The sequence below is a fragment of the Sminthopsis crassicaudata genome, chromosome X (assembly GCF_048593235.1).
Source record: "Sminthopsis crassicaudata isolate SCR6 chromosome X, ASM4859323v1, whole genome shotgun sequence".
Classification (NCBI taxonomy): Eukaryota; Metazoa; Chordata; class Mammalia; order Dasyuromorphia; family Dasyuridae; genus Sminthopsis; species Sminthopsis crassicaudata.
In genome coordinates this window covers 87,823,203-87,846,456 of record NC_133623.1, presented here as the reverse complement: position 1 = coordinate 87,846,456, position 23,254 = coordinate 87,823,203, and the positions used below count along the sequence as shown (strand labels likewise).

Genomic DNA, 23,254 nt, shown 5'->3' with positions numbered 1-23,254 from the left:
AAAAAAAAATCAGATCTAAAAGGAAAAACAATGAAAAAGAAAACAAAATGCAAGCAAACATCATTCAGGGTGGAAATATTATACTGTGGTCCACTTTCAGCTCCTACTATCTGTGCCGGGCTGTCCAGTCACACTATTCTGGGCTGCCAGTCTTTGGGACGTACCCAGGTAAACCTTGGAGCCGAGCAGATTGGGAGGTGCAAACAGCCTGTCTTTATTCAGTCATCCTTTTCAGTGGGGGTAGGAGGAAGTAAAAGAGCTATTTCCACTCAGAGCTGTCTATATGCTTCCTCTCTTCAGGGATTACTTCTTCCCACCTACTCAGCACTATCATAGGTGGAGCCAGAGGAAGGAGATGTGTGGAGTTGACTTGCACCCAAGGGGGAGATCTAGCAAGAGGACACAATCCTTGCCATCTCAAGGAACCTATTAGCAGTTCCCATAACTCCTGCAAGACACAACCTCCTGCCTCAGGGACTTCTAAAAAAGATTTCTAAAGCTTTCCTTTTCTCTAGGGTTCCTTGAGTCCCTTATTCATCCACAGTGTGGGTTCTCTCTAAAGGAAGGCAGCCCTTTTACTGATGGATAGCTGATCAGTGATTGATTCCTAAACTCACACCCAAGAAAAGTTACCTCTTTTCTTCTCAAGCCTCCCACAACTAACCTTGACCAATATGGGGTTGGAGAAGGGGAGGATATGAACTCCAAATCCCCTTTTTTAAGGAAAGAGCTCACCTCAGATATTTCCTGGTTTCTCACCTGGCACTCCTTCTTTGGGAGTAGCTGACTGAGTTTTCCACCATGATCCTGGATACCTCCTTTCTACTCTTAACTTTTTTTCTATCCTTCTTTGCTTGTTGCCTTCTTTTGTTAGCTGCCCAGCTAAAGGAATAGAAATCCTAGAATCTGCCAGGACAACCCTTTCCCAGAGAAAACTGACGAGAAAGTAGGGAATGCAAATATTCAAAAATGGAACAACAATCTAGAAGTGAAGTTAAAACAAAACAAAACAGCAGCAACAACAAAAACAAGAACATTCAGAGAATATCTGCCTGTTGGCAAAGGAAATTGTGCAGAATTAAAAAATAACAAGCACACAGACAACTTAAGGATCACAGAAGGATGTAGGGGAAAAATGGACACAATTATGAAGGAAACAATCAAGAGAACTGGCCAGAACTGAACAGAGAAAATGAAATTCCAATAGAAAGAATTCACAGTTCATCTGCAGAGAAGCAAAACAAAACAAAACATGGTCACAAAATCCCAGGCTCGTAGTAGGTACAACGAGCAATTCATTTCAGAAGCCTGAAGTCCTCCAAGCCATAAGGAGAAAGACCTTCACATACAATGGACCTGACTGACTGGAATAAGCCAAGATTAATGAAAACCAAGTAGATACGGGGAACGGATCGAAGAATGGATTCCAGAGAGCATTGGAGGTGAGGACATAGCCCAAGATGACCTATCTTGCAGATGGGAATATAATAATAAAGGGACAAAAAGGGGATATCCAATAGTAAATATTTTTAGAAAGAAAAATAGAGCAGGAGTGTGTGTTTCTTAAATGTTTCAAACAACAGAAACGTAGGAAGTGAATAAGTATTTATTCACTATATATGAATAAGTATATTATTCACTACAGAAAGACCAGGAAAAGAGACCTTAAAAAAAAGTACAGAAGGGGACAGGAAAGAATAAGGAAATCTGTTGGAGGTAATTGTGAAGAGAATGGTAGGGAGTATTATGAACAGCATCTTGTGTCATCCTGCCTTCAGAAAGTTGCTGCTTACTACAACATGGGAAGATACATGAAAAAGGAGGAAAGAGGGAATTGGAAGAAGAAAGTGATAGACCAAGATCATATCAATGATCTGAGATTTTAATTCAATTCTTTATAAATCTATAAAATACTTACCATGTGTCATGCTACAAACTGGTACACACACACACACACACGCACACACACACACACACTACTGTCCTTGCCCTCAAGGAGCTTACACTCTAATGATGTAGACAGTATGCAAATAACAAACTTTGTACAGTTGAAATAGGAAATAATTAACAGAGGAAAGCACAAGACACAAGAAGAGTTAAAGAAATCTTTCCCTGGATGGGTTTTAGTTTTTAAACATGACTTAAAGGTAAGTAGGCAGGTCAGTAGGGATGCAAGCTGAAGATCAACAAAGAAACCCGGGCAGGAGAGGCAGAAAGAATTTGTAAATCAGTAAATCTTTAGCACAGAGATGGTGATTAAATGCATGGCAACTAATAGATCTATTTGTGTAGAGGGAGAAAAGAGAAGGAGCCAGGAGGAAGGACTCCAGTGATTAGAGGATGCGATCTGGAGGAAGACAGTACAGGAGATGGAGAAGGGGTGAAAGAGAGAGGAGGAAAGCCTAGAGAGAGTTCTGTCTTAAAAACTTAGAGAAAAGAGACTCAGCAAAGAGAGATGGATCACCTGTTTCAAAGGCTGGGGAGATCTAGAAAAATGAGCATTGAGAGCTCCCTATTTTCAGAAAGAGAGGAGCATCTTGGGAACAAGACTGGGAAGGTAGAGGAAGGAAGGAGACCTAATCTGGGAGAGGAGAGGGGGTCTATGGAGGAGAGGGCAACCAGCACTTGGGGGAGGAGGAGAGCATGGAGACAGAGATGAGATTGCTAGGGAAATGAAAGGTCCTCCTTCTGTGTCTCTGGCTGTATGTTTGGGTCTCCTTCTCTCTGTCTTTGTCTCTCCCTCCTCTCCCCCTCCCCCTTCTTTCTTAAGCTCTTTTTCACTAAGTTCCTGTGACATTCGCTTACTCATTTTTTTTTCTGTCTCTCTGTCTCTACCTTTTTCTCAGACTCTCTTTGTTCCCCCCTCTCTCTCTGTCTCTGTCTCTTTATCTGACACTTTATTCCTTTCTTTTTTACTCTTTCTTCCTGACTCTCTCTTATTGTCTCTATCTAACTGTGTTTCTTTCTCTCTCATTCTCCTTTTCTCTTGTCCTCTCTTTTTCTTTTTCTCTTATTCACTATTTCTCACTTCCTGGCCCTCTTTATCCTCTGACACTTTCTTTCTATCTTTCTCTTTCACTCTGGCTTGCTTTCTCAGTCTCTCCTCTCTCTTGTAGATTCCCTTGTCTCTGTTTCTGTCTGTCTCTGACCCTTCCTTTTTTCTGTTTTATTATTTTTCTGTTTCCTTTTGCCTTTATTGCTCTCTCTCAGAGAGTCCCTCGTGTCCACAATGAGCTGTCCCTGACACAAGTTCTGATGCCAAAACTCAAATTAAAAAAAACAAAAAACCCACAGGTTTTTCCCTTCTGGTTTAAGATAAATGTTTGTGGATTGTGCTAAAAAGCTATATTTAATTAATTCACTTATGAATTTATTCACACATGGAGAAATGAATTAAAATTTCTCCATCTCTCATTTTCACGTTCTTTCTCTTTTTTATTCTCTCTCTAATTCTGTTTCTCTTTCTCTCCATGTTGCACTTCCTTTCTCTCCCTTCTCTCTCTGGTCCCCTCTGGCTTGCTCTCTCTTGCCCTGGCTCTGTCTCAATCTGTCTCTTTTTCTTCTGTCTCATTTAGTCATTTTTTTCTCACTCTCATTTTCTGGCTTCCATTCTCTCTCATTTTTTGTGTGTCTCTTTCTCTGTATCTCAGTTTTACCGACTCTCTCTGCTTTTCTCACTCTATGGCTGTCTGTCTCTTTGTATGTCTTTCTGTCTCTATAATTCTCTTATTTTCTACCTTTTTATTTGATTTTTGCTGGCTTTGATTCGATCTCCAGCTGGCAGTGAGTGAAAGTAAAAAAGAGAAAGTAATAGAGTCAGAGAAACAGATATAAACAGAAAAAGAGAAAGGAGAATAAGAGCAAGAGACAGAAACAGAAATAGAGACAGACAGAAAAAAAGACAGACACAGAGAAATAGATACAGAGAGAGAAAAAGAATAAGACAGAGTGAGTGAAAAAGAGTTTGAAAGAGAGGAAGAAACAGAGAATTAGAGAGACAAAAAAGTGAGAGATTGTAGTTTACTTTTCCATATGTGAATTAACAAAATGCATTTTGGCAATTTAATTTATTCTTACATATTATCACCACTGGAGGGAGACACTTCTTTATATTTTTTTACAATCCACAGACACCTATCTTAAAACAGCAGGGAGAAACCAGAGATTTTATTTTTTTTGTTTGTTTTTAAAATGTAAGTTTTGGCATCAGAGATTGTGTGAGAGACAACTCTTTGTTGATGTGAGGGGACTCTCTGACAGAAGAGAATAAAAGACATAAAAAAACAGAGCCACAAAGACGCAAAAATCAAAGGAGAAAAAGAAGAAAAAATGTCAGAGAAAGAGACATTGTTGGTGAAAGAAAGAGTGAGTGTGTGTGTGTGTGTGAGTGTGTGAGAGAGAGAGAGAAAGAGAGAGAGAGAGAGAGAGAGAGAGAGAGAGAGAGAGAGAGAGAGAGACAGAGACAGGGGAGGAAAAAAGATAGAGAAATATAGAAAAACAGAAAAGAGATTTATAGTCAGTAAGAAAAAAAAGTGTCAAACTGACAGACAATGACAGGGAGAGAAAAGCAGAAGAGAGAAAGAGAAAGAAAAAGAAATAGAGAGTGTGTGAAAGAGACACAGTGAGAGAGACAGACTGACAGACAGACATGGACTCAGAGAATACATGCAAAGGAGAGCCACAGAGTGAAAGAAAGGATAAAAAAAGAGATAATAAAACAGGAAAACATAGGGAAATAGAGAAAGAGAGAGGAAAAAGACATGAGTAGAGAGAAAAAAAATGGAGAGCCATAGTTAGAGTTTGAAAATAAGAGAAGAAGAACTAGAGATAGTTAGAAAAACAAAGTGGGTTGGGATAGGGTTGAAAAGCAGAAAAAATGAGCATTTCATCCACAATAACTTGGAAACTCAAATAACTGATATGCAATCATTTTCTTGAGGTACAGGAGGGAGTTATTTTTTTTCTTCCTTTTTGCATTTAGTAATATTTTATTTTTTTCAAATGACATGTAAAGATATTTTATAACATGCATTTTTATAAGTTTATGAGTTCCAGATTTTTCTCTCTTCCCTTCCCTCCTTGAATCCCTCCCCCAACAAGCTACCCAATATAGGTTATGCAGGTACAACCATATGAAACCATATTACTCTTGTGAAAGAAGAATCAATAAAGAGGGGAACTCACTAGAAACAAGTATTTTAACTGGGAAGAAAACATAGAAATAAATAAAAATGAACGAATGAATGAAGGGGAGTAAGAGATGGAATAGTCTGCTTTGATCCAAATTCAGTTCCCTTGCCAGAGAATAAAACTACAAGGTAGCACAGAGAAAAGGGGGTTAGTTCTAAACACAATGTGTTTTATTTCATATAAAGGCTTTCTGGAAAGAGATCTACATTTTCTTGTCTTTTAAATGTTTTGTTACATTCTGCTGCATTCATGGAAATGTTTTCTGTCTCCCCTCCTCCCTATATTTTGTATTTTAAATGTTGTAGTTTGTGACACAGCAATCCACTTGCCACACACTCATTTTTACAGATGAGACAAATAACAAAATTCACCCGAAAGAACAACTAGTAAATCATCACAAGAGAATGCAGCTGTATGGGTGGGTGGGTGGATGAAGGAAGGGAACCCAACACTGGCACCTCTCAAATTGCATTTTAAAAATGAAATAAAAAAACAAAACTCCCTTTTACTTCAACAGGGCTGTGCCCTTGGGACCTGGGAAGTTCTGGATAACTTGGGGCGGGGAACCACATCTCACAAGAGATCTCACAGGAGAGAAAGAGCACAGCAGGCAGCTCTGAAAACCTCCTGCGGCCCTTCTTGCCAGCCCCCCCGCCCAGCTTTATTTATTTTTTATTATTCATTCATTTATTGAGAGAGATTGAGAGCATCAGTGACAACAGTGACCCGATTTTCAGTTTGGAAATTCAAAAGTTTCCCTTCATTTCCAACTAATGCGTCCTTTTCTGATTTTCTCTTACTTTAATGTCAGGATCCCGAGGTATGGGTTTACCAACAAGGCCTAATGAAGCTAAATGAGTTCAGCTTGGGAAGGCTTTTGTCTAAGCACTGGAGTTTCTGGAGAGGAAGATAAACCTGGTAACGGTGTCATGCCATATTCGTGAGGACCAGCGATTTGGCTTGCCACAGCTCTGGCTCTGTGTGTGTGTGTGTGTTGTGTGTGTTTTTGGCTGGAGGGGGCACCTGCCAAATGGCTAGAAGGCAGAGGGGCCCAGGGAAGGACCTGACCTGACCCAAAAACACCTGGAGTTTCTGTTAAAATCTCTCTGACATCAGTTCCAGCTGAGATGATGAGGCTGCCTGACTGGCTCCCAGAGGATCCATCCAGCCACTCAACCTCCCTACTCCCCTCCTCTCCTTCCCAACCGAGGAGGTGGGCTGAGGCAGCTCTGGGACACGGTGTTTGCAGGAGGAACAGAGAGAAAAGGTTTGCAGAGTCTCAGAGATGGAAGGAAGGCTGGCTGCTTTTGCTGTCTGTTCCCTTGGACGAGCTTCCAGGGCAGTAAAACTCTTCATCGAGGGGGCCCTTAGGGAGAGAGGGGCAAAGCCAAAATGGGAATGGGACAGGAGAGAGGGAGAGCTTTTCAGCTGAAGTGATTGAAGAGCCTGGCTTAGATAGAGTCAAATGGCACATGTAGTACATTGGGTGAAATACTTACCTTGAAGAATGGGGGTTGGTCCACGGGACTTCTAAATGGATGCTCTGAGATACAAGGGAAGAACCTTCCAAAGTAAGGCTTGCTGTACTTTTTATTTCTTAGAGTACGAGAGGAGACAGGCAACTCCAAAGGCCCCTTGATTTCTCATTTTCTCCTCCCCCACCTTTCTTTTCCAACTTGAATGAATTGAATCACTTAAAATCCCTTAAATTTCTTTCTCTTTTTTTTTTTTTTTTTTTTTTGGTCTCTGTTACCCCTTATGAAATTGTATTTATTGTATTTCAAAGCATACGGTCTGTTTACCTTATAACTGAGAAGTAAGTAACACGAGCATTGTCATTCCCATTTTATAGGTAAAGTTTAAAAAGGTGAAATTGCTTGCCCTCTCCTGACCAGCTCCGCCACTTGGATCTGTGAGTACTCTGCTCTGCTCTAACGCCACATTTCTGTTTGGTGGAGGGTCAGTTCTTCATAGTCAGAACACAACTTGTATTAAATATAAAAAAAACTTGTCTGGAAAAATGAAGTAATGCATTTGTATTAATGGAGTCGTTGGGCTTATTTTAGATATGCCAGATATATCGGACACCAACTCATTTGACGAAGACCCTGAAATTTCCTTGCTGTAAGTATATACTTTTCATTTTCTGTGATACCCATAAAAATTTGGAAATGAGGTATGAATTTAGGGTTAGAATTAGGAAAAAATGTTTCTACTCTTTTTTAAGGGGTAAGAAATTTGTGAAATTTGCTTAATTTTTAACATTACAATACGTATTAATGACTTAAAGGTGTCATTTTGTGCTACATATTTGTTGGTTTATTGGAGCACAGTTAATTTTTTTTGTTAAATGTTCATGTTTATATTACATATATATTATATATATATATATTTTTTTTTTTTTTTTTTGGAGGCTGGGGTTAAGTGACTTGCCCAGGGTCACACAGCTAGGAAGTGTTAAGTGTCTGAGACCAGATTTGAACTCGGGTCCTCCTGAATTCAAGGCTGGTGCTCTATCCGCTGCCCCTATATTACATATTATAAGATTTCCTCTTCATTAATTAATTGATGTGGAAAAAGATTTTGTTCATTAAACTATATGATTTTAACTTCTTACTTGGTTAATATTGCCAGTTAGTTTTCCCTTATTAGAATAAATTAATAGGAAAGTGGATTTTCTCATGCTAAATATGAGAAAAGATAATAGACACTGTAATGTCCTCTTTAAAATGCAATCTCTGTTGGGGTTTTCTTGGGGTCTCTGGAGCAGCCTTCCTTTTAGTTCAGTAATCACCACAAGTGCAGGCAGGGATTAAGATACAAATCCTTTATTGTCTCTTTCCGAGTCCTTTCCTGCCACCAGGTTAACTTTCTTCTAGTCCAGATCCTTTATTCTCTCCTTTCTGGGGCTGGGCAGCTTTCTGGAGGCCGTGCAGTCTGTCCTTGGTTCCGAGAGCTGGAGCTCCCGCCTGCTTCTCTGGTTTCTGGATCTCCCTGACTGGATCCTGGCTGAGGCTCCGAGCTTATATATACTCTTATCAAAGGTGGGAAACTTATGGAACTGTAGTAAGTACTAAGTACTTATACTGAACTAGAGAACTGTTAAGCACCATGCTAAATAACGATTGTCTCTATCAATTCCATTGACTTAGCACCTTGTTCCAAGTTCTGGCCCATAACAATGCATTGTAGAGATATCTGTGCTTCCTTAGGTGACTTGGTCACTATGAGGAGGACAAAGGGATGGTAGGAGGATGACTTAAGATTCAGTTAGAATCCTTGTGCCAGGAAGCTTCTAAAGCAGGCAGACCACCATGGTGAACTTAGGGAAGGATGTGGGCAAGGAAGTTGAGGAAACTTCAATGAATTTGTGATGTGTATTCCTGTTACAAGGAATGTCCAAATCATTGAGATCACAGATCTATTTGAAAATTGTAAAAACACAGTCATAACATATAACTTGAAAAGATTTATTTAAATTTCATTGTAATGTGGGAAAACAAAAAATTGAAAGTTAAGCTGACTTCTTAATATTGATATATTGAAGTCAAGTTGATTGAAAAGTTTCAGATAACGTCCAGTATATAAACATTTTGAAGTCCCTACTCTATTTTGAAGTACATAATCAGTAGTTTTATCTAATCCTGCTAACAGAAACTTGAATATTATATACTCTTATAATTTTAAAAGAACTCAGTAAAATGATTTTATCACTATTTTATGATTTCATTTTAATATTGCAAGAAAGCATTATAGACTCTAGGCAAGTTTAGCTTTGGTTAGACAATTGTTTTTTAAAGTAATCACTTGTCCACTGACGCCAAACAAAAATGGGTCACTGAGATGTATGTACATCAGGAACTCTGTGGGCTACATATTGACTTAGTTTTTGTTATCTGTTATATCGCAGTTATTTATTTTGTAACGTTTCCCAGTGACTTTTTAATCTGGTCCAGGAAGTACTTGGGAGTGTGGTGCAACCCTGAGATATGTATTTGACATCTCTGGTCTAATCTCTGAATTCTGTTGGTCAGAGAATTTTGCTTTTAGCTATCCATTGTTTGCATTGTTCTTTCCTAATTCCCTCCCTCTCTTCAGACTGAACCATATTGGTTTGTCAGTGAATCAAGATTCAGGTTTTTCTTGTTCTTTTAATTTCCATTGTTGTGGTATGTATGTATGTTCTTTATCTTTGTGTCATTTCATGCTTCCCAAGTTCTTCTCAAAGTTACTATTTCTTACAGGGCAACACTATTCTGCTACACTTATATACTACAATTTAATGACTAAGAAGTCTATTCTTGACCACTTCATAAAGTGCTGAATAGGAATATATGTGTTGACCACTTGACTTTTCTACCTGTCTCATACTTTTTTTTTCTTTCATGGACTTAGTGCTTCAGCTAAACTGGATTACTTGCTCTCTTGTATCTCATTACTTCAGGCCATTTCTTGTTCCTTGCATGTCCATCTGGCTAAGTGGTACAGTGAACAGAGTGCTGGGCCTGGAGTTAGGGGCATTCGAGTTTACATCCAGCCTTGGACACTCGCTAGTTGTATGACCCTGGGCAAGTCACATATTCTCTGACTGCCTCAGTTTTCCTCACTTTCATAAAATGGGTGCTAATAATAGCACCTACCTTGCAGGGTTATTGTGAGGATCAAGTGAGGTAATATTTGCAAAGTGCTTAGCCTTTTACCCAAACTATTTTTTTCTATTCTTGTTTCTTGTAAGGAGAGGCCTTCATTAAAGTCTTAGTCTAATGCTTTGTTATAATATTATACAATGATCCTGACTTCTCAAAAGTTATTCCACTGAGACTTGGGCTCTAGCAGATTCTTAGCGAGGGGAGAAGTCCAGGCCCAAGTGAAGGGCTGTCAATGTGTGTTCTCTCAGGACAAAGCTAAGTAAATTTAGAGAAGTTTGTCACCAGAAGCGATAAATTTGGGAGACTACTAGTAACTCATTAAGCCTTGTGGTAAGGGGGAGTTATGTTTATGTTTACATTTATTATTTACATTTAGCAATATGAGGGTATGGAGACCCTAACCAAAATTGACTACTCACAGTCTCCTCAAAGTGAAGGCAGGAAGTTTTATTAGAATATCAGAGAAGCAGGAAGTCTAGAATGAGCAGAGAACTCACTTAAATAAGCAAGTACTACCCAACCCTCCCAAAGAAACCCCAATGGAAAGTTTTTTATATGGTCGGGGGCGAGGGATAATGGCCTAACGAGAGATGAGATAACTACCAAAAAAAAAAAAAATTTCTTCCAGGTCACGTGATTTCTAAGAAAGCAGAAGAGAAGGCAAAGGCTTCCTTTACTTTATTGGACAGTCTCTGACAAACCACGTGGCTTGGCGCACACAGCGAGATTATGTTACTTGATTTCACATCATAGATTTCTGAAGTATAAGAAACATTAAAGTTAAACAGTGTTCCACAGGAAGAGAAGAGATTTCTGACTGTCACTTATCTTCCAGTGTAAGTAGAGCTAAGCAGTTGAGAAACTTAAAGACAAGCTGTTTTGGGGACTAGATTAAAAGGGGGGAGGGAAATTCCATGTTGCTTTTCAAAATGATCTTGCCATTCTTCAATTCCAGCAACAATGTATCAGTGCACTTATCATTCCATAATTTGAACAATCCCGAGAACTCCCACATGGTTTTGTTATATTTATCAATTTGCAGAATGCAATGTAAAACCTGGGGGTTCTTTTGATAGCCATTTTTCTTCTTAGTAATTTGGAGTATTTTTTTTTTCAATTTTATATTGTCCACATTTATTTTATTTTATTTTATTTTTCATTTTTTTCTTCTTTTTTCTTTTTTTCCATTCTTTTTAAAATTAATTTTATAATTATAATTTTTTTGACAGTACATATGCATGAGTAATTTTTTTTAGAACATTTTTCCTTGTATTTTTTTTAACCTGCTAGTGTTGACCATTTATCTCTTAGGGAATGTCTATTTGTTTTATACACACATATACGTGCATATGTGTAAATTATAAAATGTATTTTACATATTTTGATACAAATCCTTATTAGACAAATTTAATATTAAGATTTCTCCCCATTTGACCACTTTATCCTAGATTCATTCATTTTGTCTGTGTAGATGCTTTCGAATTTGATATAATCCAACATCTGTATTTCGTCCTTTGTCCCCCTTCTCTTATTTGATTAAATATACTTTTCCTAACCATAGTTATGAGAATCATAACTTCTCATCTATATTTTTCTGTTCATTTATATAAAGGTCATGTATCCATTTAGAATGTATTATAAAGGTGTTGGTCTAAACTCACTTCTGCCAGATTATTTTCCAATTTTCTCTATAATTGTTTTTGTTGTTGTTTTTGTGTATTTTTTCTTCAATTAATTTTGTTTTCCACTTTATCAAACACTTACCTATTAGTAACTACTTTATCTAATTCTTTATTTTCTAGTTTATTCCATGGATCTATGTGTTTTGTTTTATTCTTAACAAAAACTGAAGGTTTTGAACATTGCTGATTTATGGTAGGATTTTGAGCTCTAGATGTGCCATTTCCACTTCACTTTTACCTCTTTTTTATCATTTCCTTTGGTATTTTATTTTATTTATTTTTTTGTTTTTCCAAAGTAATTTTGCTTATTATTTTGAAAATTCTATAAAATACTCCCATGGCAATTGACTGCTTTTGCATCCAAATGCAGTTTAACTATGGAAATATTCTTTTTTTTTTAATTCATTTTTCCAAATTTTCCCCTCCCTCCCTCCACTCCCTCCCCCCGATGACAAGTAATCCCATACATTTTACATGTTACAATATAACCTAGATACAATATATGTGTGTAAATACCATTTTCTTGTTGCACATTAAGTATTAGCTTCCGAAGGTATAAGTAACCTGGGTAGATAGACAGTAGTGCTAACAATTTACATTCACTTCCCAGTGTTCCTTCTCTGGGTGTAGTTATTTCTGTACATCATTGATCAACTGGAAGTGAGTTGGATCTTCTTTATGTTGAAGATATCCACTTCCATCAGAATACCTCTTCATACAGCACTGAAGTGTACAGCGATCTTCTGGTTCTGCTCGTTTCACTCAGCATCAGTTCATATAAGTCTCTCCAAGCCTCTCTGTATTCCTCCTGCTGGTCATTTCTTACACAGCAATAATATTCCATAACCTTCATATACCATAATTTACCCAACCATTCTCCAATTGATGGGCATCCATTCAACTTATGGAAATATTCTTAATGCAGTTTAACCTTAAGACCATGTGGACTTGGAAAAAACCTCAGAGTCCAGGTAAAATCCAATTTCTTCATTTTGCCAATGAGGGATAGTCAGTTCCTCAATAAACCTTAAATACCTGATGTGTACCAGACACTGTGCTAAGCATTAGAAGGTACAAATGACAAAAAAAGAAAGGTCATTTCTACTCTCAAGAAACTTGTAATCTGATGAGGGAAGACAATACAAAAAGGAAATTGGAAAGTTGAGACAGGATATAGGAGGAACATGATTATGAGGTCCAACCAAAGAAGTGTAACAGTACAGGAAATGAAGATTATGGGTGGCTTGGTGCCTTCTTTCAGGGCAAATTCAGAAGGGGTTTTCCACTCTGCTGCCTTCCAATTAGAAGGGTAGCAGAAAGTAATGATGAGGTGTGAATTGGAGGGCTAATTTGATTTTGTGAGAAGAGGTTCTTAGACCATGGAATCCTAGTGGGAAATATAGTGGAAAATAAAAATGGATACTGTCTTTTTTGCTGTCATGTCATCTTATTGAATAACATTAAACAATCTAAAAAAAGTTAGATTTTCATATAGATTCTATTCAACTGGTTTACTGGTATAGTTTTATGAACTTGGATTTTTAAATGCAATATATGTGTGTATTTACACATACATATAAATATTTACACAGAGACATATATACATGTGTGTATGTGTTTGTGTAATTTCCCTTTGAAATGTAATTTCATTAAAAATAATCCATTGTTTTAGTCCATTGAAACCTTAGATTTATGTTAACTGCAAATTCTTCACAAATGACACAGTTCAAACCAAGTAATGGATTAACATTTTCAACAATATATGTCAGAGGCTAGTTCTCTTGAGGTGCTCCATGGTCTCAGTAATGATTATTTTTTTCAGTCCAGTCAATCAACCAGTTATGAATCTCCCAATTAAATTCTCATCTGTCTCATAGCTATGATTTCTCATTAGGTTCTCCTATTAGACAGAAAAAATCTCATCTCTGAGGCCTATTATATTCACATTTTTTAAATCTAGCAGTGGTTGGTTGTCTAAGACAACCAACATATACAGAATAGGAAGATTCATCACTGTTTAAAGCAAACAAATCTAATTAGTCAAAAAGCATTTTAAGTGTCTACTATGTGCCAAGTGGAATATTAAGAAGTTTCAAAGGGGATATTTTGGTTCAAGGGATATTAAAATTGTAGTTACTTCATTTGCTTAATTCCATATTTCTTTTTGAAATGATTGTCCTATTCTTTAATTCAAGCAGCAATGTATTAGTGCGCCTGTCATTGCATAATCTATCCAACCTGAAAATGGCCGCATGTTGGAGATATAAAGAGAGATGAAAGACAGTCCTGGCTCTTCAGGAACTCAAAATCTATTGCTTCAGGAACTAGAGTGCTATTTTAAAAAGCTATCTCATTCACACAGAAGATGAATATGATCACAATTGTGGAAAACAGGTAAGAGCTCAGTAATGTAAGAGTATAAGGTGAAATAAGAGCAATCACAATGCACAAATAGGAAGAATAAGCTATTAGTTAGAAGTGAACTTACCCACTGCCAAGAGTAACTACTTTGTGGTATATTATTTTAGTCAGAGGGTAATAGAGCCTTTGCTCTATTTTTGTAAGTACAAATTTCTTGCAATTATTTCTAGCAAGTAAGTCAATGAATTAATTAGGATAGGATTTGCAGGTTTCAAAGTCTTAAGCAACAGTTTTATCTTGTAGACTGGTTAGATTCAATTGCTGACTCTGATATAGTACTGCCTGTGTGATTCTCCGCAAGTCACTTAAATTCCTGACTATTCTAAAGCTAACAATTTATTAAAATTATAAATTATAGGACAGGTGGCAATTTCCATAAGTAGAAGGCATTTCTTTATTGGGAATTTCCTATGACAATAAAATTCAAGTTCTAGTTAAAAATACAAGCAGTAAATTTAACTAAAAATATTAGACATTATTAAATCTTTATTAATGCCTACCATATTCTGGGTACCATACTAAGCATTGGGGATACAAAGAAAGGCAAAGGACAGTCTCTGCTCTCAAGGAATCCACAATCTAAAGGGAGAAAAGAATAAAAAGAGAGAAGGGAAATCCTATAAAGAAAAGGATAACGATGTAAAAGGCAAAAGTAGACAATTGCACGATAGTGGGAGAGGATGATTCTAAGTCCAGTGAGAAATGGGGATCAGGGTTGCTTGGTCAGAATGATGCTTAAGAAAAATCATTTCAGTAAAAGGATAGAAGATGAATTGGAGGATAGGACAGAAATGAGTAGAGGAGACAAAACAGAATGGGGTTGAAATAGTCCAGGTGAAATATGATGATTGCTAGAATTAAGGTGGTGGCTGAATAAATATAAATAATGGGTCAAATGTGAGGGATGTTGGCATAATACAAATGAGACAATTTTGCTACTAGATCAGCACAGTAGATAAAGTATTAGATCTGTGTAACTGTAGACAAGGCATTTAACCCCATTCTACCTTAGTTTTCCTGCACATAAAAATGAAGACAATCAAATATGATGGCAAAGGTGATAAATTTTGCAAAATGGAAGGAGATAGAAAACAAGGGTTTCCTATTTGTAAAGCTAAGCACTTTGCAAATATTATATCTTTTGATCCACATGACAACCTTGCAAGGTAGGTTTTGTTATTTCCATTCTTCAATAAGGTGTGTGAGGATGGGTTTGAATTCAGGGTTTTTTTTTTTTTTTTTTTGATGTCAAGTCTAGCATTTTATTCGTTGTACCTCCTAGTTGTTTGGAAGATAGAAGTTGATACATTGAAAGAGGGAAATTGGAAGTGGAGTACATTTGAGTACTTTCTTGAAAAAGCTTTTATGTATTAACATACAAAATTTGAGATATCTCTAGGACATCCAGTTTGAAAAGTCCAATAAATGATAATTGATGGAAGACTCAGAGGAGACTGAAACTTTACCTGGAGATTAAGGAATTACCTACATAGAGAAGATAATTAAACCTATAAAAGCTGATGATAATACTAAGAGATAGTATGTTGAAAGAATAGAAATAAGTCTAATGAGATAGATCATCAGTAGAATAGAGTAAGAAAGCCTGATATGAATGACTAGAGAGTAAAGGTGTAGATCAAATAGGTGATAGGAAAACCAGCAAAGAGTAGTCATGAAAATCCAAAAAGGAGAAAGTATCGGAAAAAAAAGGAAGATGAACAGTGTCAAGTACAGCAGTTAGGTTGAAAAAATTAAGAACTCATAACATACCTTGCCAAAGCAAGGAAGAAATACTATAGTTAGCCATAAAAGTTACAAAAAAAGCCAAAAAAGTTACATTGCACAAAGGGCAGTGGAAAGATAGGTTAAGAATTAATTGAAAACTATATAATCTAAATCTAAAGATTAAGTGGATCAAAGAACAAATCAAAGATACAATCAGTAGTTTCATTAAAGGGAATGACAACAAAGAGACAATATGCCAAAATTTATGGGATATAGCCAAAGTAGTATTTAGCAGATAATTTATTTCTTTAGATTCTCATATTAACAAAATGGAAAAAGAACAGATCAATAAATTGAGCTTACATCTAAAAAGATTTTAAAAAGAACAAATTAGAAAGCTAAATGGAAAATCCTGAAATACTTCAATTCTTTTTTTTTATTAAAGGTTTTGTTTTCAAAACATATAGCTTTTTATTTATAAGATATATACATGGGTAATTTTTCAACGTTGACAATTGCAAAATCTTTTGTTCCAACTTTTCCCCTCTATCTGCCCACCCTTCCCCCAGACGGCAGGTCAACCAATACACCAATAAATATGTTAAAGTATAAGTTAAATACAATATATACATGTCCATACAGTTATTTTGTTATACAAAAAGAATAGAACTTTGAAAGAGTGTACAATTAGCCTGTGAAGGAAATCCAAAATGCAGGTGGACAAAAATAGAGGGATTGGGAATTCTATGTAGTGGTTCATAGTCATCTCCCAGAGTTTTTTTGCTGGGGTGTAGCTGGTTCAATTCATTACTGCTCTATTGGAACTGATTTGGTTGATCTCATTGTTGAAGATGGCCATGTCCATCAGAATTGATCATCATCTGGTATTGTTGTTGAAGTATATAATGATCTCCTGGTCCTGCTCATTTCACTTGGCATCGGTTCACATAAGTCTCTCTAGGCCTTTCTGAAATCATCCCGCTAGTCATTCCTTAAATAACAATAATATTCCATAATATTCATATGCCACAATTTATTCAGCCATTCTCCAATTGATGGGCATCCATTCACTTTCCAGTCTCTGGACACTACAAAAAGGGCTGCCACAAACATTCTTCCACATACAGGTCCCTTTCCCTTCTTTAAAATCTCTTTGAGATATAAGCCCACTAGTAACACTGCTGGATCAAAGGGTATTCATAGTTTGACAACTTTTTGAGCATAGTTACAAATCACTCTCCAGAATAGTTGTATGTATTCACAATTCCACCAGTGTCCCAGGTTTTCCCACATCCCCTCCAACATTCCACATTATCTTTCCCTGTCATTCTAGCCAATCTGACAGATGTGTAGTGGTATCTCAGAGTTGCTTAATTTGCATTTCTCTGATTAATAATGACTTGGAGCATCTTTTCATATGGCTAAAAATAGTTTTAATTTTTTTGTCTGAGAATTGGCTGTTCATATCCTTTGACCATTTGAGAATGGCTTGATTTCTTATAAAATAGAGTCAATTCTCTATATATTTTGGAAATGAGGCCTTTATCAGAACCTTGACTATAAAAATGTTTTCCCAATTAATTGCTTCCCTTCTCATCTTGTCTGCATTAGTTTTGTTTGTACAAAAACTTTGCAATTTTATATAATCGAAATTTTCTATTTTGTGATCAATAATGATCTCTAGTGCTTTGGTCACAAATTCCTTCCTCTTCCACAGGTCTGAGAGGTAAACTATGTTCTTCTAATTTATTTATAATCTCATTCTTTATGCCTAGGTCATGAACCCATTTTGACCTTATCTTGGTATATGGTGTGGGTCAATGCCTAGTTTCTGCCATACTCATTTCCAATTTTCCAGCAATTTTTGTCAAACAGTGAATTCTTATCCCAAAAGCTGAAGTCTTTGGGTTTGTTAAACACTAGATTGCTGTAGTTATTGGCTATTTTGTCCCGTGAATCTAATCTATTCCACTGATCAACTAGTCTATTTCTTAGCCAATACCAAATGGTTTTGGTGACTGCTGCTTTATAATATAGTTTTTGATCTGGTACAGCTAGGCTACCTTCATTGGAATTTTTTTCATTAATTCCCTTGAAATTCTTGACCTTTTGTTTTTCCACATGAACTTTTATTGTCATTTTTTTCTAGGTCATTAAAATAGTTTTTTGGGAGTCTGTGTATAGTGGTAAATAAATAGATTAGGTTAGGTAGCATTGTCATCTTTATTATATTTGCTTGCCCTATCTAAGAGCATTTAATATTTTTCCAATTGGTTAGATCTGACTTTATTTGTGTGGAAAGTGTTTTATAATTTTGCTCATATAGCTTCTGTTTTTCCCTTGGCAGATAGATTCCTAAGTATTTTATACTATCAGTAGTTACTTTAAATGGAATTTCTCTTTATAACTATAACTGCTGGATTTTGTTAGTGATATATGAGAACACTATACAGAGAAGGTTGGAGAGATTTACATGAACTGATGCTGAGTGAAATGAACAGAACCAGGAGATCATTATACACTTCAAGAACAATACTGTATGAGGATATATTCTGATGGAAGTGGATATCTTCAACAAAGAGAAGATCTAATTCAGATCCAGTTGATCAATAATGGACAGAATCAGCTACACCCAGAGAAGGAACACTGAGAAATGAGTGTAAACTGTATTTTTGTTTTTATTCCCAGGTTATTTTTACCTTCTTAATCCAATTCTTCCTTTGCAACAACAAAAACAAAAATTTAGTTCTGCACATATATTGTATCTAGGATATACTATAACATATTTAATATGTATGGGAATGTCTGCCATCTAGGGCATGGGGTGGAGGGAAGGAGGGGAAAATTTGGAACAGAAGGGAGTGCAAAAAATAATGTTAAAAAATTACCCAAGAATATGTACTGTCAAAAAAATGATATAATTATAAAATTAATAATGAATAAATAATAAAAAAGATATATGAGAACACTGACTTAATGAGGGTTTATTTTGTGTCCTGCAACTTTGCTAAAGGTGTGGATTATTTCTAATAGCTTTTTAGTAGAATCTCTGGGGTTCTCTAACTATACCATCATATTATCTCGTTCTCAACTTTTATTGCCAAAGTTAGCATTTCTAATACAATATTGAATAGTAATGGTAATAGTGGGCAACCTTGTTTCACTCCTGATCTTACTGGGAATGTTTCTAGTTTATCGCCATTACATATGATGCTTACTGATGATTTTTAATATATGCTTCTGACTATTTTAAGGAAAATTCCTATATTCTAAAGTGTTTTTATTAGGAATGGATGTTGGATTTTATCAAATGCTTTTTATGCATCTATTAAGATGATCATATGCTTTTTGTTAATTTGGTTATTAATATGGTCAATTATACTAATAGTGTTTCTAATATTGAATTAGCCCTGCATTCCTGTATAAATCCTACTTGGTCCTAGTGTATTATCCTGGAGATGATTTTCTATAATCTTTTTGCTAATATTTTATGTAATGTTATTTAAGATTTAAGATTTAAGATATTTAAGATTTTAACATCAATATTCATTAGGGAGATTGGTCTATAATTTTCTTTCTCTGTTTTTAACCTACCTGGTTTAGGCATCAGTACCATGTCTGTGTCCTCCAATCCTTATTTTTTCAAATAGTTTACATAGCATTGTAGTTAATTGTTATTTAAACATTTGGCACAATTCACATGTAAATCCGTCTGGTCCTGGGGATTTTTTCTTGGGAGTTGATTAATAGCTTGTTCTATTTCTTTTTCTAAGATGGGACTGTTTAACCAATTTACTTCTTCTTCTGTTAATCTGGGCAAGCTATATTTTTAAGGTATTCTTCCATTTCATTTAAGTTATCAAATTTATTGGCATAAAGTTGGGCAAAATAACTCCTAATTATTGCTCTAATTAGTGGTGAGTTCTCACTTTTCATTTTTAAGACTAAAAAAACAAAGAGGAAAATCAAATTGTTAATCAGATTTACTAAGGGTTTATCTATTTTGTTGGTTTTTTCATGGAACCAGCTCTTAGTTTTATTAATTAATTCAATAGGTTTTTTTTTTTTACTTTTAATTTTATTAATCTCTCCTTTTATTTTTAGAATTTCAAGTTAATGCTTGACTGGGAGTTTTTTATTTGTTCCTTTTCTAGTATTTTTAGTTGCAAGCCCAATTCATTGACCTTCTCTTTCTCTAGTTTATGCAAATAGGCCTCTAGAGATATAAAATTTCCCATTATTACTGCTTTGGTTGCATTCCACACATTTTGTTATGACATTTCATTATTATCATTTTCTTGGGGAGTTATTATGTCTATGATTTGCTGTTGGACCCAATCATTCTTTAGTTTGAGATTATTTAGTTTCCAATTATTTTTGGTCTATTTTCCCCTGGCTTTTTATTGAATGTAATTTTCATTGCATTGTGCTCTGAAAAGCATGCATTTACAATTTCTATCTTACTGCATATAAATTTGAGGTTTTTATGTCCTAAGATATGATCAGTTTTTGTATAGGTTCCATGAACTGCTGAGAAGAAAGTATACTCCTTTCTGTCTCCATTTAGTTTTCTCCAAAGATCTATTACATCTAACTTTTCTAGTATTCTATTTACGTCTTTGACGTCTTTCTTATTTATTTTGTGGCTTGATTTATCTAATTCTGAGAGTGCAAGGTTTAGATCTCCCACTATTATTTTTGCTGTCTATTTCTTCTTGCACCTCTCTTAATTTCTCTTTTAAGAATTTAGATGCTACACCACTTGGTGCATATATATTTAATATTGATATTGCTTCATTATCTATGCTACTCTTTAGCAAGATATAGGGCCCTTCCTTATCTCTTTTAATTAGATCAAATTTTGCTTTTGCTTGATCTGAGATCAGGATGACTACCCCCGCTTTTTTGACTTCACCTGAAGCATAGTAGATTCTGCTCCAACCTTTTACTCTGTATGTATCACCCTGCTTCAAGTGTGTTTGCTGTAAACAACATATTGTAGGCTTCTGGCTTTTAACCCAGTCTGCTAACAGCTTCTGCTTTATGGGGATGTTTACCCCATTCACATTTATGGTTAAAATGACTAATTCTGTATTACTTGCCATCTTGTTAACCTCTGCTTATGGTTTTCTCCTTTCGTTCTCCTTACCCCCCTTCCCAGTATTAAACTTGTGAGCACCTCTTGCTTCTCACAGCCCTCCCTTTGTTAGTATCCCTCTCCCCACCTTAGAGTTCCTGCCCCTGTCTTACCCCTTTTCCTCACAATTTCTGCATTCCCTTCAGCTTAGCTGTTTACTTTTCCCCTCCCACTTTTCAATGAGGTGGGAGAAGTTTCATCATAAATCGAATATGTCTAATGTTTTTCTCTTTAAGCCAATTCTGATGAGAGTAAGATACACACTATGTTCATTCTTTCTCTCAGATATAATAGGTTTCCTCTGCCCCTTCATGACATGTAGTATCCCCCACTTTACCCTTTTTCTTCTACTATTTCCTTTCTACTTCTAGTTTCTAGAACAAATTATACACGTGTTCTTTATATATCTTTATAACTGAAATATAATTTCCAAGATTTCTTTGTACTTTTTAAGGTTTCTCTTGAGTCTGGTATTTGGAGATCAAACTTTTTGTTTTGTTCCATTTTTTTCTTCAGAAATAGATGAAATTCACCTATTTCATTGAATGTCTATCTTCTTCCCTGGAAAAAATGCTCATTTTGGCTGGGTAAATTATTTTTTGGCTGCATACCCTTAGCCTTTTGGAATAACAGATTCCAGGCCCTTTGATTTTTTAATGTGGATTGTGTTCTTTATTTTAACAGTATATATTGCATATATACTGATATGTAACAATATATATTGGTTTATAGATTGTTATATTGCTAGGTCAAAAAAGGATGCATAATTTAGTCACTTTTGGTACTTAGTTTCAAAGTAATTTCCGTTATGATTGATCTGAAAAAAGTTCTATACAATGGCACATTAATGTATCTGTTCCTTACAGACTCTCCAACACTGGTCATTTTCTTATATGTTTATTTTTTAAATTTGGAACAATGAACATTGCTTTCTTTAAAAGCTCCTTTAATGTTTCATCATTAACTCTGGGTTAGAATATAGGATTTCTGGGATGCCTTCCTACTCTGATTTTCTGAGATTGGTTGCAGAAGAAATTAAAGATCTGTGCTTACTGAAGGAACAGGTTTGACTTTTCATTCTATCCTATTACATTTTCAATGGTCTTTTACATGTATCCTTTGAGATGGTCTACTATTCCCTGACAGTAAAATTAAAGTTAAGTCTATCTCAATTTCGATTTACTATCCCAGCAAAACGGAAAAGCCTGTCAAAATTTGGGTAAAAGTTAAATTAAATAATATCAGGGACCTTATGATTGCATACCATCTATATGTTAAATTATTAACTTTGCACCCATCTTTGTGGAATTCCCCTTGTTTTTGTCAACTTATCCATGTTTTTGTTCATTCATTTCAGTCTGACTCTGTATGAACTCTAGACCCTAGCACAACAGTACTGTCCACAGTGATTTCTTGGCAAAGATACTGGAGTGGCTCACAGGCTCAGTGACTTTCCCAGGATCATATAGCTAGTAAGTATCTGAATCAGCCACCTAGCTCCCTCATTAAACTTGTTCATATAGCTGCTTCCAAACCAGGTTGAAAATTACACCTGGAATTTTCTGACTATGTTGTATTTTTTCAGCCAGATTGAGATTTGTATTTTCTCTTTTACTATCCTAGTACTAATCTATATACAATAAGGATTAAATAAAGCACAGAGGGATAGTAAAATTTCTGAGTTCAGATAATTAAAACATGCTAACTCAATAGCACTATGCAGTTTTCTTAGAATGAAAATTAAAATTATCTTATAGGAATTAAAGAAAACACTGGTAAAAAGTGGTTTTTCATTCCCGGATTTGAAAATATAAAGTGATTAACAAATCTGGCATTGGTTCAAAAGTAAATCAGTAGGGGTAAGTGGATTTCTGATGCCTAACCCCCAATATACATTAAAGTTTGATAAGCCTAGAGGGCCATGAAGTGTTATGTGTCGGCCGTCAGATAGGAACTCGGGCCTCTCAGATAGGAACTCAGGCCATGCCCAAATATTGAGCATTTTTAGTGAGAAAAACATGAACATAGCACTGGGGAGAACAGAAAAAATGACATAAAACTTACATCTTAATATATGAGAAATAGGTAAAAAAAAATTTACAATAGCAATTTTCAGCCTCCAATGTATAAATAAATGATAGGAATTTTTATTTTTAAAAATTATTATAATTGTTATTAAAGCTTTCTGTTTTCAAAAGATATGCATAGATAATTTTCAAAATTCACCCTAGTAAAAATTCATTATCTTCCAAATTTTTTTCCCTCCCTTAGATGTCAAATAATACATTATTCTATAAACCCCACATAGTAAACTATGTTCACTTTCTTTTTCTTTTTCTTTCTCTTGTTTTTTTTCCCTTTTATTCTGATTTTTCTCTACCAACATGATTCATATGGAAATATTTTTAAAATGAATATACTTGTGTTTTTTTCTTTTTTTGATCTGATTT

The 23,254-nt window shown here is 35.5% G+C and overlaps 2 long non-coding RNA genes across 9 annotated transcripts in view; one reads left to right on the top strand and one right to left on the bottom strand.

The window, feature by feature from the left end:
- The window catches only part of LOC141548957 (uncharacterized), a 1,406,018-nt gene that overhangs the window by 91,615 nt on the left and 1,291,149 nt on the right, over nucleotides 1-23,254 (bottom strand). The window lies entirely within an intron of this gene.
- On the top strand, nucleotides 5,559-22,407 carry LOC141548579 (uncharacterized). Its single transcript, XR_012484003.1, has 6 exons — nucleotides 5,559-6,457; nucleotides 7,043-7,102; nucleotides 7,257-7,314; nucleotides 10,468-10,675; nucleotides 13,720-13,915; nucleotides 22,162-22,407. It is a non-coding gene; the product is annotated as an uncharacterized LOC141548579 (long non-coding RNA).